Here is a 17,133-nt window from a genome sequence, read left to right as displayed (position 1 = left end):
GATTTGTGGTAGCATTTTATTGGATGAAAATTATGATGCCGCTCGTCAATGTGGTCTTGTACATTGTGCTGTGATGTCAGGCAATGTTGTGATATAAGGTAATGTAAGCCAACTAGTGCTTAGGTAGGATGTTGCGACATGTGACATGGTGCATCATGTTAAGGTGTTGCATAGATGTTGTCATGCTGTTTGGTGTTTGGAAAATGTGATGTTAGACAGTGCTGCTTAGGCTGTGTGGCACATTGAGTATGGTAGGTTAAGAGGAAGCTTTTGTGTGTTTTAACTTACACTTGCATAAATAATACCTCTTCAACATTTTATTTTTTTGTGTGTATTGTCATTGAGCTATTGTAATTGAAAAAAAAACATGATTATGATGTGTTTAAATGTGTTTTCTGGCTTAGATTAAAACTCAGGACTTGCCACCATCTTTGTTTAAAATAGATGCATGATAACCATTCTGTGATTTTATTTACTCGCTTGACACTGCTTGTAGCAAGATGTGGACAGTTTATTTGGTATGACCTTGTCCTTGAAGAATCCATTGGGAGAAAGCCTTTGTCTACATTTCCAGGCTCTTCCTGTTTGCACACAATATTGAATTTATTCACAATTGCTTTGTGTTGTTTATGTAACTAGTTTGTTCTTACACCTCCAGGTGGCATTAGTTCTAACGGGACAAATTAATATTCATGTAGCAGTTAGTGCTTAGGTGGTAGGTTTATGTGACGTTTCAAAAATATGACTTGTGATTTGCTAGAATGAAGATGGCACCATGCTAACAGCAGTTTCAATGATTTTTCTCTGCTGGAAATGGCAATATAACCCCTGAATTTGCAGCAAATATGACCTCTACCACTTCTGTTGGCAAAGAGAAGGCCTCTAGCTGGCGTTGCTCAAAACAGTGCTGTGGAGAACCCAACCAGCGTGCCGTGTCATCCTGTGAGGAAGAGGAGGAAGTGGCAGAGTGCTGGGTCCAACAGGTTGGGGTACCTGGGAGGATAGGATCTGTTGTGCTGAGTCCTCTGACACTTCCTGCAGGACTCTCAACAGAAGCAGGACATGTTTGGATCATGGCAAAAAGATCCATTCTTGGATACCCCAATCTGGAGAAGATCATGTGCAGGAAACCCCACATTCAGCCACTTGTCAATGTACAGAAATAACTAGATTCTGACCTCCATATGGAAGCTGCCACCAGCCCTGTGGTGAATACTTGCAGTGAGGTAGTCGGACCAAATGGTAGAACCGCGAATTGACAGGACTGAAACCCCGCACTTTACCTGCGGTAGAGCCCGGGAGTATGTAGGATTGACTGAAACGTCAGGACACCTTCTTTCATCTGAGATACCAGGCATCCTCTCATTGAGGGGTAACATATTCTGGCTCAGGGATAGCATTTTGAAGTTGTCTGGCTGAATGGACATATTCAAGAAACAAAGGTCAGGGACTGTGACAGGGTCAGAGGTTCACCAAGGTGTCACCTACTGCAGGAGGAGGATGGCAGATCCCTTAGAACAGAAAGGATGCCATGACAGTTTTACCAGCAGTTATAGGGCCAGTCAGGGGAAGGATGAGGTGAAGGAACTCAGTAACCCCAAAGGGGTATGAATTGTGCATGATGTTTCAGTCTCGGGAGAACACAGGCATCCTGTGGCACGATGTGGGCAGGGCTTGACAGACATGGGGCTGATGTGCCTGGCCTGACCTGGCTTCAAGCTTGGGCCTGATTTAAACAGCAGTTACTGGCAAAAAGGAATGGGTGGTGGCCAGCGGAAACATACTCATGGAGAAAAGTTAAAATTGGTAAGACGGATGGTAGGAAAACCAGACTAATTGTCTGAGTTCCAGTTAAAGTGAGGCAGAGAGAGATTCGCCTGGCAAGACTCGGGGGCAGGGCTGAGCAGATCAATCGATGGTGTAGAAGCAATAAAGAGAATTTCCTTCCCAGTAGGTCAAATCAGGAATGCCAATCATAAGAGGTCCTTGAGAACAGAGGGTGGAGCTGACTCTCTACACAAAGTAAAGGATAGATAAGCAAGAGACCAGAGGAAAGCTTTGAAACAATGTACTGTCATTTCAAGCAAGTGTTTTATAATGGAACAGGGAAGAAATGTAAAGAACATTATAAGAAAATAGGGAAATGGGGCGGGTGGAGAAGCGAGAGATTGGCGAGAGGCTTTGAAACACCTTACTGCCATTTCAGTTTGTACACAGAACATTTAATGATGTGGGATCAAGATAATTACAGTTCAATTAAGAAGAGAGAGTAGAAATATGATGTAATATTTTTCCACGAGTGTTTGGCTAATAAATAATCTAAATGCTTCCAAGACTGGGTTTGAGTATTGATCTGGCATAGGGGCAAAAAAATAAAGGGAGCACAATCCCAAGTACCTTTTCCTTCAAGGATACCATTTCAATGGGACCTTGGCTCAGCAAGGCAAGAACTTCCATCTCGAAGACTGAGGCAAGTGCCGGAGTGCACACCCTACTGGAAAGGAAGCTGTTTAGGAAAAGGAAAAGTATAGGTTAGCTGTCGCAAATAAGCTGTATGACCCAGCAATCCATCATGACCATCTCCTAAGAAGAGAAATGATAGATAGCTCCTTCCCTGGAAACTGGTGGTGTGGAAAACAGCGGTTAGAGTCACAGAGGTTTTGAGGCAGCAGACCAAAAGAATAGTGGTGTTGACGATGCTGCTGTTGGGGGTGTTTTCTAGAGCCACACCTACTCTGAAGGGAGTGATCATCATCTGAGGTGTTTGGATCAAATGAAATGACTGTTGCTAATGAGAATGGTATGCCCTAGCAAAGCCCCAAGACTTCCTATATTATTGGTAAAACTATTTCAAGTTGGGGAGGCTAGGCCCAGCATGTGCACCACTGCGCAACTGTGTCTGATTCGCTCCACGAAGGAACTGGCTTTCTCACCAAAAAAGACATTCACCGTTGAAGGGCATGTGCATTAAAGATGCTTGGACATCTTCTGAGAAACTTGTGGAGCAAATTCAGGTGTGATGGTGCAAGGTAACTGCCAACGCAACAGATCAAGGCACTAAATCAGCAAAGTCCAAGCCACACTTCAAGATCTGTTTGAACGCATCCAGGCCATTGTTGATCCCATCAGAGAACATATTTTCATGTTGTCAGCACGACTGATAATAGTAATTTCCACTACTATCCACAGGGTATGAAGGTAGGAGCCTAAATGGCACATGAAATTAACTGTGCAAAGAGCCATCTGCCAGAGGCAGAGACTTTTGGGACCATTGAGTCAAGCCTCTGAAGACTCTCTGTCAGGAGGGACAAAAGTGGAAACCTTCTAACCTACAACAGAGAGTTAATTCAATCGATTTTCACCCAGCTTATATGTATATTCGTTTTATGCTAGATAAACATAGGGCAAACTATTATTACAAGTTAAGTAAAGCTCTCCATTATCCTTTGGTGAGATCACAGGTTTCAGTTCAGCAGGAGCACGAACCACATGGTTCTACGAAGAAAGGCTAGATGACAGAAGTCTTGGGTGTGAAAGAGCCAGTCTATCATTGTGTATTTATCTGTTGACTACCAGACTAAACAATGGTTTCTCATAGGTTGCAAAAATCAGCTCCATGAGCACTACATTGAAAGGAAGCAGTTGCTTTGACACTACACAGGATATCTGGAAGATTTCCGGAAAAATATTGAACTTTGCATCAGTAGTGTGAAAAGATTACTACAATGCATCTACATCTTTCTGCTCCGCCGACGTCAAAGAAATTGTATTGTATTGTAATAATATTTATATAGCGCTTACTACCCCTGACGAGGTGTTGAAGCGCTTTTCGGTGAGTAGCATGCTAATCTGGAACCCAACATAAATTATTGATGGATTAGTATTGGGAAATATAAGTACAGTTTTAGTATTATTATGAGTTAATTTGAGCCGCGGATATGAGAGTTTGTTAGTTAGATTGACTGGAGTAATGGAGGGGTGGAGGAGGAAAGAAATCCAGAAGTGTTAATTGGGAGTATATCCCTCATTTACTCAATCCAAAGGCTTGGGGGGAGTAAAGGGGGTTGGAGGAGGGAAGAGTGTGGAAGGGTTAAGGAGAGCATAGTAGCAGGGTGAGATAAATGAGGGAGAATTTAGTAGGGATGTGTGGGAGGTCATGGTAGTAGAGTGAGGTTTGGTGAGTTAGATGTGGAAGCAGAGGGAAGAGCTTAGGCAGAGTTATTTAGGAGATGAAAGTAGTAGAAAGGATTTGGGATGAGTCAGAGTGGAAATGGAGGATAGTTTGATAGAGACATGACATATGATGATGGGTAGATCAGTGTGATAAGATGAGAGCAGGGATTCATAGACATCTAGTATAACAACCCACCCAGGAGCCATGCAATGACCCACGAACATGCCAAGCACAGAAACAACATATACACATACATACACACACATGTATATATATATGGAAAATGTCACTTACCAAGTGTACATCTGTTCGTGGCATTAGTCGCTGCAGATTCACATGCTGTGCACATCCCGCCATCTGGTGTTGGGCTCGGAGTGTTACAAGTTGTTTTTCTTAGAAGTCTTTTCGAGTCACGAGATCGAGGGACTCCTCCCATTTCGGCTCCATTGCGCATGGGCGTAGACTCCATCTTAGATTTATTTCCCCACAGAGGGTGAGGTAGGAGTTGTGTATGCTAGTAATAGTGCCCATGCAATGGAGTGAATACGTATGTACATAATGTAGTTTAAAGTAATATATTTACAAATTTACAAATGTTCAAGATCAACTTCTAAACGGCTACAGGCTCCCGGGGAGGCGGGTGGGTGCATGTGAATCTGCAGCGACTAATGCCACGAACAGATGTACACTGGGTAAGTGACATTTTCCGTTCGATGGCATGTGTAGCTGCAGATACACATGCTGTGCATAGACTAGTAAGCAGTTATCTCCCCAAAAGCGGTGGATCAGCCTGTAGGAGTTGAAGTTGTTTGAAACAATGTTCGTAGTACTGCTTGGCCTACTGTGGCTTGTTGTGCCGTTAGCACATCTACACAGTAGTGTTTGGTAAATGTATGAGGCGTAGACCATGTAGCTGGGTTACATATTTCGGTCATTGGATATTTCCCAGAAAGGCCATGGTAGCACCTTTCTTTCTAGTTGAGTGTGCCTTTGGTGTAATAGGCAGATCTCTTTTTGCTTTAAGATAACAGGTTTGAATGCACTTAACTATCCATCTAGCAATGCCTTGTTTAGAAATTGGATTTCCTGTATGAGGTTTTTGGAAAGCAATAAATAATTGTTTTGTTTTACGAATTAGTTATGTTCTGTCAATGTAGTACATTAACGCTCTTTTGATGTCTAATGTATGTAGTGCTCTTTCAGCTACAGAATCTGGCTGTGGGAAGAACACTGGTAATTCTACTGTTTGATTTAAGTGGAACGGGGATATGACTTTTGGTAAAAATTTAGGATTTGTCCGTAGAACTACTTTATGCTTGTGTATTTGAATAAATGGTTCTTGTATGGTAAATGCTTGAATCTCACTTACTCTTCTTAAAGATGTGATGGCAATTAAAAATGCAACTTTCCATGTTAAGTATTGCATTTCACAAGACTGCATGGGCTCAAAAGGTGGACCCATGAGCCGTGTTAAGACAATGTTGAGGTTCCATGAAGGAACTGGTGGTGTTCTTGGTGGTATAATTCTCTTTAGGCCTTCCATAAATGCTTTTCTGACTGGTATCCTAAATAGAGAAGTTGAGCGCGTAATTTGCAGGTAAGCTGAAATTGCTGTAAGATGTATCTTAATGGAAGAAAAAGCTAGCTTTGACTTTTGCAAATGTAGTAAGTATCCTACGATGTCTTTGGCAGATGCGTGTAAGGGTTGAATTTGATTATTATGGCAGGAATAAACAAATCTTTTCCACTTATTTGCATAGCAATGTCTAGTGGTAGGTTTCCTAGCTTGTTTTATGACCTCCATACATTCCTGTGTAAGGTCTAAGGGGGTTATTACAACTTTGGAGGAGGTGTTAATCCGTCCCAAAAGTGACGGTAAAGTGACGGATATACCACCAGCCGTATTACGAGTCCATTATATCCTATGGAACTCGTAATACGGCTGGTGGTATATCCGTCACTTTTGGGACGGATTAACACCTCCTCCAAAGTTGTAATAACCCCCTAAGTGTCCGAACTCTAGGACTTCAGGAGCCAAATTGCTAGATTCAGCGATGCTGGATTTGGGTGTCTGATCTGTTGTTTGTGTTGCGTTAACAGATCTGGTATGTTTGGTAGTTTGACATGAGGCACTACTGAGAGGTCTAGTAGTGTTGTGTACCAAGGTTGTCTTGCCCATGTTGGCGCTATTAGTATGAATCTGAGTTTTTTTTTACTCAACTTGTTTACCAGATATGGAAGGAGTGGGAGAGGGGGAAAAGCGTAAGCAAATATCCCTGACCAACTCATCCATAACGCATTGCCCTGAGACTGATCTTGTGGGTACCTGGATGCGAAGTTTTGGCATTTTGCGTTTTCCTTTGTTGCAAATAGATCTATTTGTGGTGTTCCCCAACTCTGGAAGTAAGTATTCAGTATTTGGGGGTGAATCTCCCATTCGTGGATCTGTTGGTGATCCCGAGAGAAATTGTCTGCTAACTGATTCTGAATTCCTGGAATAAATTGTGCTATTAGGCGAATGTGGTTGTGAATCGCCCAATGCCATATTCTCTGTGCCAGGAGACACAACTGTGTTGTGTGTCCCTCCCTGTTTGTTTAGGTAATACATCGTTGTCATGTTTTCTGTTTTGACAAGAATGTGTTTGTGGCCTATTATGGGTTGAAATGCTTTCAGCGCTAGAAATACTGCCAATAGTTCTAAGTGATTTATGTGAAACTGTTTTTGGTGAGTGTCCCATTGTCCTTGGATGCTGTATTGATTGAGGTGTGCTCCCCACCCTATCATGGAGGCATCTGTTGTTATTACATATTGTGGCACTGGGTCTTGGAAAGGCCGCCCTTGCTTTAAATTTATACTGTTCCACCATTGAAGCGAGGTGTATGTTTGGCGGTCTACCAACACCAGATCTAGAAGTTGACCCTGTGCCTGTGACCACTGTGATGCTAGGCACTGTTGTAAGGGCCGCATGTGCAACCTTGCGTTTGGGACAATGGCTATGCATGAGGACATCATGCCTAGGAGTTTCATCACCATTTTGACTTGTATTTTTTGTTTTGGATACATGGCCTGTATTACATGGTGAAATGCCTGAACCCTTTGTGGACTTGAAGTGGCAATCCCTTTTGCTGTGTTGATTGTCGCCCCTAAGTATTGCTGTGTTTGACACGGCAGAAGGTGTGACTTTGTGTAGTTGATTGAGAAACCTAGTTTGCGGTGGGTTTCTATCACATACTTTGTGTGTTGTGAACACCTTTCTAGCGTGTTGGTTTTGATTAACCAATCGTCTAGGTACGGGAACACATGTATTTGCTGCCTTCTGATATGTGCAGCTACGACTGCCAGGCACTTTTTAAAAACTTTTGGCGCAGTTGTTATTCCGAATGACAACACCTTGAATTGGTAATGTATCCCTTGGAATACAAACCTTAAGTACTTTCTGTGTGAAGGATGTATTGGTATATGGAAATATGCATCCCTTAGGTCTAGTGTTGTCATGTAGTCTTGTTGTTTGAGCAGTGGGATTACGTTTTGTAATGTCACCATGTGAAAGTGATCTGATTTGATGTAGGTATTTAATGTTCTGAGATCTAATATAGGTCTCAGACTCTTGTCTTTTTTGGGTATGACAAAGTACAGAGAGTAAACTCCTGTTCCTTTCTGGTGTTTTGGTACTAATTCTATTGCTTCTTTCAGTAGCAATGCCTTAACTTCTAGTCCTAGAAGATCTATATGTTGTTTTGACATATTGTGTGTTTTCGGTGGGACGTTTGGAGGGAATTTGAGAAATTCTATGCAATAACCATGCTGGATAATTGCCAGTACCCAAGTGTCTGTTGTTATCTCCTCCCAATGTTTGTAAAATTGGCTTAGTCTCCCCCCCACAGGTGTTATGTGTTGGGGATGTGTGACTTGGAAGTCACTGCTTGTTTTGAGGGGTTTTGGAACTTCCCTCTATTTTTTTGGAATTGTCCCCCTCTATATTGCCCCGGAAAACTTCCCCGCTGATATTGGCTTTGATAAGTGGGCCTTGCTTGTGAGGTTGTGGCCTCTGTAGGTTGACCTCGAAACCCTCCCCTAAATTGTGTTTTGCGAAATGTGCCTCTGCTTTGTGGGGAGTGGAGCGCGCCCATGGCTTTTGCCGTATCAGTATCTTTTTTGAGTTTTTCAATAGCAGTGTTGACTTCCGGCCCAAACAACTGCTGTTCATTAAAGGGCATATTCAGCACGGCTTGTTGTATTTCCGGCTTGAAACCTGACGTACGCAACCATGCGTGTCTCCTTATCGTTATTGCAGTATTTACTGTCCTTGTAGCCGTATCTGCTGCATCCATTGCTGACCGTATCTGATTATTGGAGATACTTTGTCCTTCTTCTACCACTTGTTGTGCCCTTTTCTGGAACTCTTTGGGTAAGTGTTCTATGAAATGCTGCATTTCGTCCCAATGAGCTCTATCGTATCTTGTCAAAAGTGCTTGTGAATTGGCAATACGCCATTGGTTTGCTGCTTGTGCTGCAACCCTTTTACCCGCAGCATCGAATTTGCGACTCTCCTTGTCTGGAGGTGGTGCATCTCCCGAGGTATGAGAGTTTGCTCTCTTGCGAGCTGCCCCAACAACCACAGAGTCTGGTGTTAATTGCTGCGTAATATAAACAGGGTCTGTTGACGGTGGCTTGTACTTCTTCTCCACCCTTGGAGTTATGGCTCTGCCTTTTACAGGATCCTGAAATATTTGTTTGGAATGTTTTAGCATTCCCGGGAGCATAGGTAAGCTTTGGTATTGGCTATGAATGGAGGAGAGTGTACTAAACAAAAAGTCATCCTCAATTGGTTCTGAATGCAAGGTGACGTTATGAAAAGCAGCTGCCCTTGAGACCACCTGCGTGTAGGATGTACTGTCTTCGGGTGGCGACGGCCTCGCAGGGTAACAGTCTGGGCTGTTATCTGATACAGGAGCATCATAAAGGTCCCATGCGTCGGGATCATCTTGACTCATTGCAGTATGAGTCGGGGATTGCATCAGTGGTGGAGTGGCTACCGGTGATATGTGCATTGATGGTGGTGGAGATGGTGGTGGAGTTGTTTGTCTTGCCACCTTTGCCTGTGGCTGCTTGTACTTTTCTTGAAAGGCAAGTCATCTTTTCATCTTAATTGGGGGAAGAGTGCTTATCTTCCCGGTGTCTTTTTGAATGTGGAGCTTTCTTTGAGTGTAGTCTGGCTCAACTGATTCAAGTTCCTCTCCGAACTTATGTCCTTGCATCTGGGAGGACAATCCCTGTTCCTCTGTGTAGGAACCTGTTTTCGGTTCCGAGGCTGGATGTTTCGGAATCGAAATCTTTTCGGTCGCCTTTTTGGGCTCCGAGGAAACCTTTATTTTCGGCGTCGTGGTGTCTCGGTGCCGAACCATTTCGGTGCCACTGTCTCGGTGCCGAATCTGCTCAGAGCCGCTGTCTCGGGCCCGAGATTGTTGTGTGGCGGTATCTCGACCGGAGTCGGATGACTTCGCCACATGCATGCCCTTTTTCGGTGCCGATGATCGGTCACCTATTTTTTGGGTTAAGCCATGGCCTGTTGGCGGTGGCGTCCCCTGGGCTTTTGTTGTCTTCTTGTGAGTTTTATGTTTCGACGTCTTACTCATGGTTTTCGGCGTTTCTTCGGGATCGAGCTCGTCCGAGTCCGATTCCTGGATGGAGAAGGTTTCTTCTTCCTCCTCGAAACGCCCTTGTCCTGTCGGCGCCGACGCCATCTGCAGTCTTCTCGCTCTTCGGTCTCTTAATGTCTTCCTCGACCGAAACGCTTGACAGGCTTCACAGGTATCCTCCTTGTGCTCTGGAGACAGACACAAGTTACAGACCAGATGCTGATCTGTATATGGATACTTGTTATGACATTTTGGGCAGAAGTGGAATGGGGTCCGTTCCATCAGCCTTGAAGAGACACGTGGCCGGGCCGACCAGGCCGCGACGGGGGAATCAAAAAAACCCCGAAGGGCCACCGGAGCTCTTCAAAAGTCGGTGTCGATCTGTTGTAACTAACCCGATACCGAACGCAAACAATACCGACAATTTTTCCGAGATTCTAACTAACTTTCCGACCCGAAACACGGAGCGAAAAGGAACACGTCCGAACCCGAAGGCGGAAAAAAACCAATCTAAGATGGAGTCGACGCCCATGGGCAATGGAGCCGAAATGGGAGGAGTCCCTCGATCTCGTGACTCGAAAAGACTTCTTCGAAGAAAAACAACTTGTAACACTCCAAGCCCAACACCAGATGGCGGGATGTGCACAGCATGCGTATCTGCAGCTACACATGCCATCGAACATATATACACACACATACGTACAAACACACATGAATACACACACATATGTACATACACTACAATTTTAGAACCATGGGTAAATATATAAGGTATAAGGTGTAAGTACTTAGGGTACCCACTACAAACCAGGCCAGCCTCCTACAACAGTACCTTCCGTTCAGTTCACAAAAGGCTACCAAGAACAAATGGCTTCCTCTAAATAAGACCGTAAGGTTACCAGTATTCTGCAAGTCCCAGCAGCTGTATTGCTAGACCTGGCATCCTCAGCATCGTTTCCCTTAACTTTTTTGCCTTCAGGCCTCCTGTTTTTCCTGACTTTGCTTTTGCTGGCCTTAGGATTCTGCACACTTTACCATTAACCAGTGTTAACTTGCTTGTGCTCTTTCTCAAACATGGTAATATTAGCATATGCCAAAATAGCATATTTAATTTGCTTACAAGTCCCTAGTAAAGGGCACTAAATGTGCCAATGACCTGTAAATTAAAAGGCTATTAATGGGCCTGCAGCACTGATTGTGCCACCCACTTGAGTAGCACTTTAAACAAGATTCAGGTCTTCCTTTGCAGAGCCTGTGTGAGCAGTTCAGAACGGCCACCTCGACCAGGCAAAATAAACCTTTTGCCAGGCCCATACCTTCTTTTTTAAATTCATATGTCTCCCCTAGGGTAGGCCCTGGACATCCCAGAAGGCAAAGTGCAATGTATTTAAAAAGTAGGGCATGTACTTTTTAGTTTTACATGTCCTGGTGATGAAAAACTCTTAACTTTGTTTTTGGTCATTGCAAGGCCTCTCTCTCCCATAGGTTAACATGGGGATTGCATTATTACACTTTATAAGCATAATTTCTAAATGAGAAGCGATAACCCCTTCAAGTTTGGTGTCTCTGGATCATAACTTAAAATCCTAGGTTATGATAAAGCCATATTTTGAAATGCAATTCTGAAAATGCCACTTTTAGAAAGTTGGCATTTTCTTGCCTTACCTATGTGTCAACATCAGGACAGTGCGTGCTCTACGGGCGACGTAATGCAAAAAGCCAATCCTTATGAAATGTAATAATTCATGCATTGTGTGTGTTGGCAGTATGTTAAGCTTTTGCATTGCAGAGATTTATCTCGAAACGTCATTAATACTGTTTGCAATGTATTGCTCATTTTCAAGGCTTTGCTGCAAGACTGCAGGGTGTGGTCCTTATTCTGAGCCCTTCTAGAATTCCTTCCTGCAGTCAGACTGGGTGCGGCACGTGGGCAGGGCTTGGGTCTATTTAAGGGACCCAGCCCAGCTCCACGTGCTCACTATTCAGAGGTCCCGGTGCAGAGCAGCAGCATTTTCCTGAGCTCGTGTGCCAAAGGCCTACCTAGGCTTTTCCAGGCCCGGTCTTCATTATCTTGGTGATCCTCCAGCAGGGCAGTAAGACGGAGGTCGGGTTAGGCCCCCGACTCCGTTATCAGGCATATTCGAGTTTTGGGCCTTTTGGGTTGATCGCGTGCGCGATCGTAATCTTGGCATTTAAACTTTGATGTTCGAATCGGCAGCAGTGTGCACGATTCATTCCTGGCATTTAACTCTTACAGTTCAGATCGGCAGAGCGCGCGATCGCAATCTTGGCATTGAAACCTTGATGTTTGAATCGGCAGCAGTGTGCGCAATTCATTCCTGGCATTTAACTCTTGCAGTACAGATCGGCAGAAAGCGCGATCGTAATCATGGCATTTAAACTTTGATGTTCGAATCGGCAGCAGTGTGCGTGATTCATTCCTGGCATTTAACTCTAGCAGTTCAGATCGGTAGTGTGCGCGATCATTTCCTGGCACTAAAACCTTGATGTTCGAATCGGCAACAGTGTGCGTGATTCATTCCTGGCATTTGACACTTGCAGTATCGATCAGGAGAGTGCACAATCATTCCATGACATTTGAATCTTGATGTACGAATCGGCCACAGTGTGTGAGATTCATTCTTGGCATTTAATTCTTGCAGTAGAGATTGGCAGAGTGCGCAATCATTTCATGGCATTTAACCCTTATAGCACTGATGGGCAGAGTGCGTGATCATTTCAGGGTTTTTCGTCTCGCTACACAATCTAACAATAAGGTGTGCAAAAGTTTCCAGACAAGTGACTCTTGAAACCCAAAACCAAAAAGAGTGATATTCAATGTTCAGAGTATTCTTGAAACTCAGACCGAACAGAGTGTTATTCCATGTTCAGAGTATTTTTGAAACCACGATCAAACAGAGTGTTAATCAATGTTCAGAGTATATTTGAAACCCAGACTCAACAGAGTGTTATTCAATCTTCATAGTATTCTTGAAATCCAGATTCAACGGAGTATTATTCAATGTTCATAGTATTCTTAAAACCCAGATTCAACAGTGTTATTCAATGTTCATAGTATTCTTGAAACCCAGATTCAACAGAATGTTATTCAATGTTCATAGTATTCTTGAAATCTAGATTCAACAGAGTATTATTCAATGTTCATAGTATTCTTAAAACCCAGATTCAACAGTGTTATTCAATGTTCATAGTATTCTTGAAACCCAGATTCAACAGAATGTTATTCAATGTTCATAGTATTCTTAAAATCCAGATTCAACAGAGTATTATTCAATGTTCATAGCATTCTTAAAACCCAGATTCAACAGTGTTATTCAATGTTCATAGTATTCTTGAAACCCAGATTCAACAGTGTTATTCAATGTTCATAGTATTCTTGAAACCCAGATTCAACAGTGTGTTATTCAATGTTCATAGTATTCTTGAAACCCAAATTCAACAGAATGTTATTCAATGTTCATAGTATTCTTGAAATCCAGATTCAACAGAGTATTATTCAATGTTCATAGTATTCTTAAAACCCAGATTCAACAGTGTTATTCAATGTTCATAGTATTCTTGAAACCCAGATTCAACAGAGTGTTATTCAATGTTCATAGTATTCTTGAAACCCAGATTCAACAGAGTGTTATTCAATGTTCATAGTATTCTTGAAACCCAGATTCAACAGAGTGTTATTCAATGTTCAGAGCATAAGATGTTATTCTAAAAAAACCACTCATATGAAAGTTTGCATGGTCCTTCTTTATTTTCCAGGTACCCAGAGCTAATAGGTCATGTTATAGAGAAGCTTTTGATCATTCATGTTATCAGTATATAAATATTAGTAACAAAGTGTATGAAAGTCAATGTGCATAATCTTGCTATTGTGTTCTTAACTCTTGCTCCCACAGGTCTCCTTCCCTGCTGTTCCAAACCTAAAACCCCATCCCCCACTTGGCCATTCTTTAACTCTGTGCTATAATAGCAAATAGAGTTTGGAGCTGCCAGGAGGTGGACATATTGGGAACAGGCGCAAACCCCAAGGATCCGGTCTCCATGACACTATGTGGTGCCTGCAGCCTTTCTCTGGTAATATCACTGGGTGTAGTTGGCAGTTGGGCTTTATGTATTCCTTCTAGACGGCCACAAACAATGGGAGCTTAGGTGTGACTTGACAGGCCATCCGTGGCAGGATGGGAGGGACGAGCTGAACTTATCCTCACACCTGAATATGCTGTGTCCTGTTCCAACACAAAGGGCTGCACAATCCCCCTGTAGTTAGTCTGGAGCTAGGGCGGGGGGGGGCAGGACATCTGTGCACTTCAAAGGCACGTCTTAAAAGACTACCCCATATCAAAGGCACCACTGGATATAATGAACTGGAGCCCAGATACCACCACTTCAGTACACTTCTAGACATGTGGATACTCTGCCAGAAGGACTGTTGTGCTGCTGAAGAACTGCCACTGTGCTGGACTGAACTCTACTGGACTCCTGATTTGCTGTGCTGACCTGCTGCCCTCTTGCCTGGGAGAGAGAAGGACTGGATCTGCATCTCTCTAACCTGGAACCCAGAGTGACTCAGAGGACTAGTTCACTGTCCCCCTGATCGGAAATATCAGGGACATAAAATACTTCCAATCACCCTGCTTCTGCACATGAACTCTGCTGTGAATCTACCCTGCCAAGTCGTGCCACCCCAGTCCTAGACCCTTGGAAGTGGGCCTAAGGTGATTCCCAGCGGAAGCAACACCTCTCTGCTGATTGGCGCATCCCCGTGCAGAACCAACATATCTCTTCGGCTGAGAAGCGCATCCTTGAACAGAACCGCTGCATCACTGCTGCTGCATGGATTGGGCCAGGCGCAGAAGACTTGCATCTCCACTGCATCTTGGGTTTGATGCATCGCTTTCAGAACCACCACTGCCAATGCTTCCCTGGAGCAGGTCATCACATCCCTTGTCGACGGCAGCCTCAACGACGACACCAAAGCTCTGCATCAGAGCTTCACTGCTCATCGGAACCAACACATTGCCTCGGCTGCACAACGCATCCCCAACACCAGCCTTTGCATCGCAAGCCCATTAAATGGGATCCTAGCATTCAGCGCAACAGGATTTTGCATCACAGCCTCACCGCATCTCCGAACCATTGCATTGCATAAGCTGCACAATGCTTCTTCGCCTCAGATCCACGCAGCGCTCTGCAGGCAGGATTAAATTACTTTGTTCAGCACGCCTAACTATGGCCCTTTAGCCAGCCTGCATACCAATGCGGTCGGCCTGAACTTTTTACTTTGTCAGAGTCTGGGAAAGTCCAGATAACCTGGTTGGCGCTTTTTGCTTTTAAGCGCTTCATTATAGTTGATACTTTAAACATTAAGTTCTACTAATTGGATTTTTGTCGTTTTGGTCTTGTTTTATTTATTAAATTAAGTTCTATTGTTCTACCCTGGTGTGGGATCCTTTTGGTGTGGTGTTGTCACTGTTTTACTGTTTGAAGTAAACAAATACTTTACACATTTCCTTCAAGTTAAGCCTGACTGTTCTGTGCCAAGGTGCCAGAGGGTGAGCACAGGTTAATGTGGGCATTGCTTGTACTTTACCCTGATAAGAATTGTGGTTGCTGATTGACCCGGGCTCACACCCTTAGTCAATAAACAACCTAATTTCTCAAAAGGGGTCTCTAACCTTTGCGCTATAACAGCAAAATCATTCACAGCTGCTAACAGATATGGTTGTATAATTCTGTACGTCCAAGAAAAGGAACGGACTGGGATGCGGCCCGAGTACCAGTGGGTGAAATAAATTCAAGCATTCCATCTATCACTTTTTGTATACTACAGGAAAAAGTCAGCGTCAGTATTATAAGAGGGAAGGAAGATGCTTATCTATCATTCTCTGTAAAGTTAAAACTCTGTTGTGCATTGCTAGACCAAGGAGTGTGATCAAAAAAGATCCACCATTTGAGCAAATCTCTGGGTCATAGGGAAATGCTCAGCTAGGGGTCTGTCACTTAAGCAGGCACAATCCTTTCTTTCTCTGTCCAGGTAATGTCTGCCAAATTTGAAGGTGGAAATGGCATAAATGTCAGATTCCAAGGCGTCACCAAAAACTGCACCAGGAACAGCATAAAAGGCACAGGGTTTGGAAACTTGGAAGGCATTTGTTTCTTCAGAAGTAGCGCCAAGGCCAGAGCCTGTGGTCAACCAGAAGCAGGAGACCTCAGGTTCAGAGCCAACAAAATTGCTAAACCCACAGGAGCTGGCTCACCCTTGGGGACTGGCCCAGATTCTAGAGGGGCTGTCCTGATGGGTCCATCATGGTCTGACATAGGAACTCCGGCTTCATCATCCTTACTTTCAGAATTGGCTCCAGGAAAAGGGTTTCCTAACTGTTGCAGGAGCAGCACCATTTCCTTGAAGAACAAGGCTTTTGCTTCCTACGGCAGGTTTTGTATTTTATGAGACATGATCTCTAGGGGTTAGGAATCAATCAGAAGACTTACTTGAAAGGGGTTTGAACCACTCTGGGGTCTTGCTATGATAGGCCTTGGCCAAAAGTAACTTTGCCTCTAGTTCTGTGATGGCCTTAGGATGCACTGAAGAGCAGGAGTCTCAGACCGATTAATCAGTATCGGAGGTAAGACATCACCTGCAGATGTCATTAAGATAAAGAAAAACATTTTACAGGTCTTATGGACAGGGCTTGAACCCCAAAAGCCTTAGGAGACATTTAACTTAGTCACTGTTGAATGCTCAGCAATTTCATAAGTGAAGCGACAAAGAGAGCTCTAGACCTGTATCAACCAATCGCAGAAAAGCAAGAACTACACCCAGCATACCAGTTGGTCCTCTATATATTCTGGTCTCATTCCAGCTGAGAAAAGACGGCTAAAGCTGCATGGTGTCAGATGGTGGTGCTGGACAGCTATTGCTGGGGATTTCCGGTCCAATCTGGTTCCTGAAGGATATTCATAAGGTATTAAATCTGTGAGAAGTATGCACAAGAAAGACCCTGGCCTCCAGAGCAATGTGCATTATAAAAAATAAAACATTGTAGTGACAGAAAGTAACAAACAAAATTAGTGGGATAGTGATGTTGAATTGCGTTCTTCGGTCATTCGTTGCTAAAACTTTAAAACCCACAAACAATGAAGCACATTAGAAAAGCATCGTTTAAGCAGCTTTCTTGAATCAGTTGAGCTTACCTTGGTCTGTCAAGGCCGGGGCTCCCATCCACGACCTCTCCAGCGGGCTTCTTGGGCGTATTAGGAACTAAGACTGTGATATCAGCAATGACATTGTGTGTGGGTTA

This window comes from Pleurodeles waltl, chromosome 3_2 (assembly GCF_031143425.1).
Source record: "Pleurodeles waltl isolate 20211129_DDA chromosome 3_2, aPleWal1.hap1.20221129, whole genome shotgun sequence".
Classification (NCBI taxonomy): domain Eukaryota; kingdom Metazoa; phylum Chordata; class Amphibia; order Caudata; family Salamandridae; genus Pleurodeles; species Pleurodeles waltl.
The sequence above is the reverse complement of the archived record's forward strand: the minus strand, read 5'-3'. Positions refer to the sequence as shown.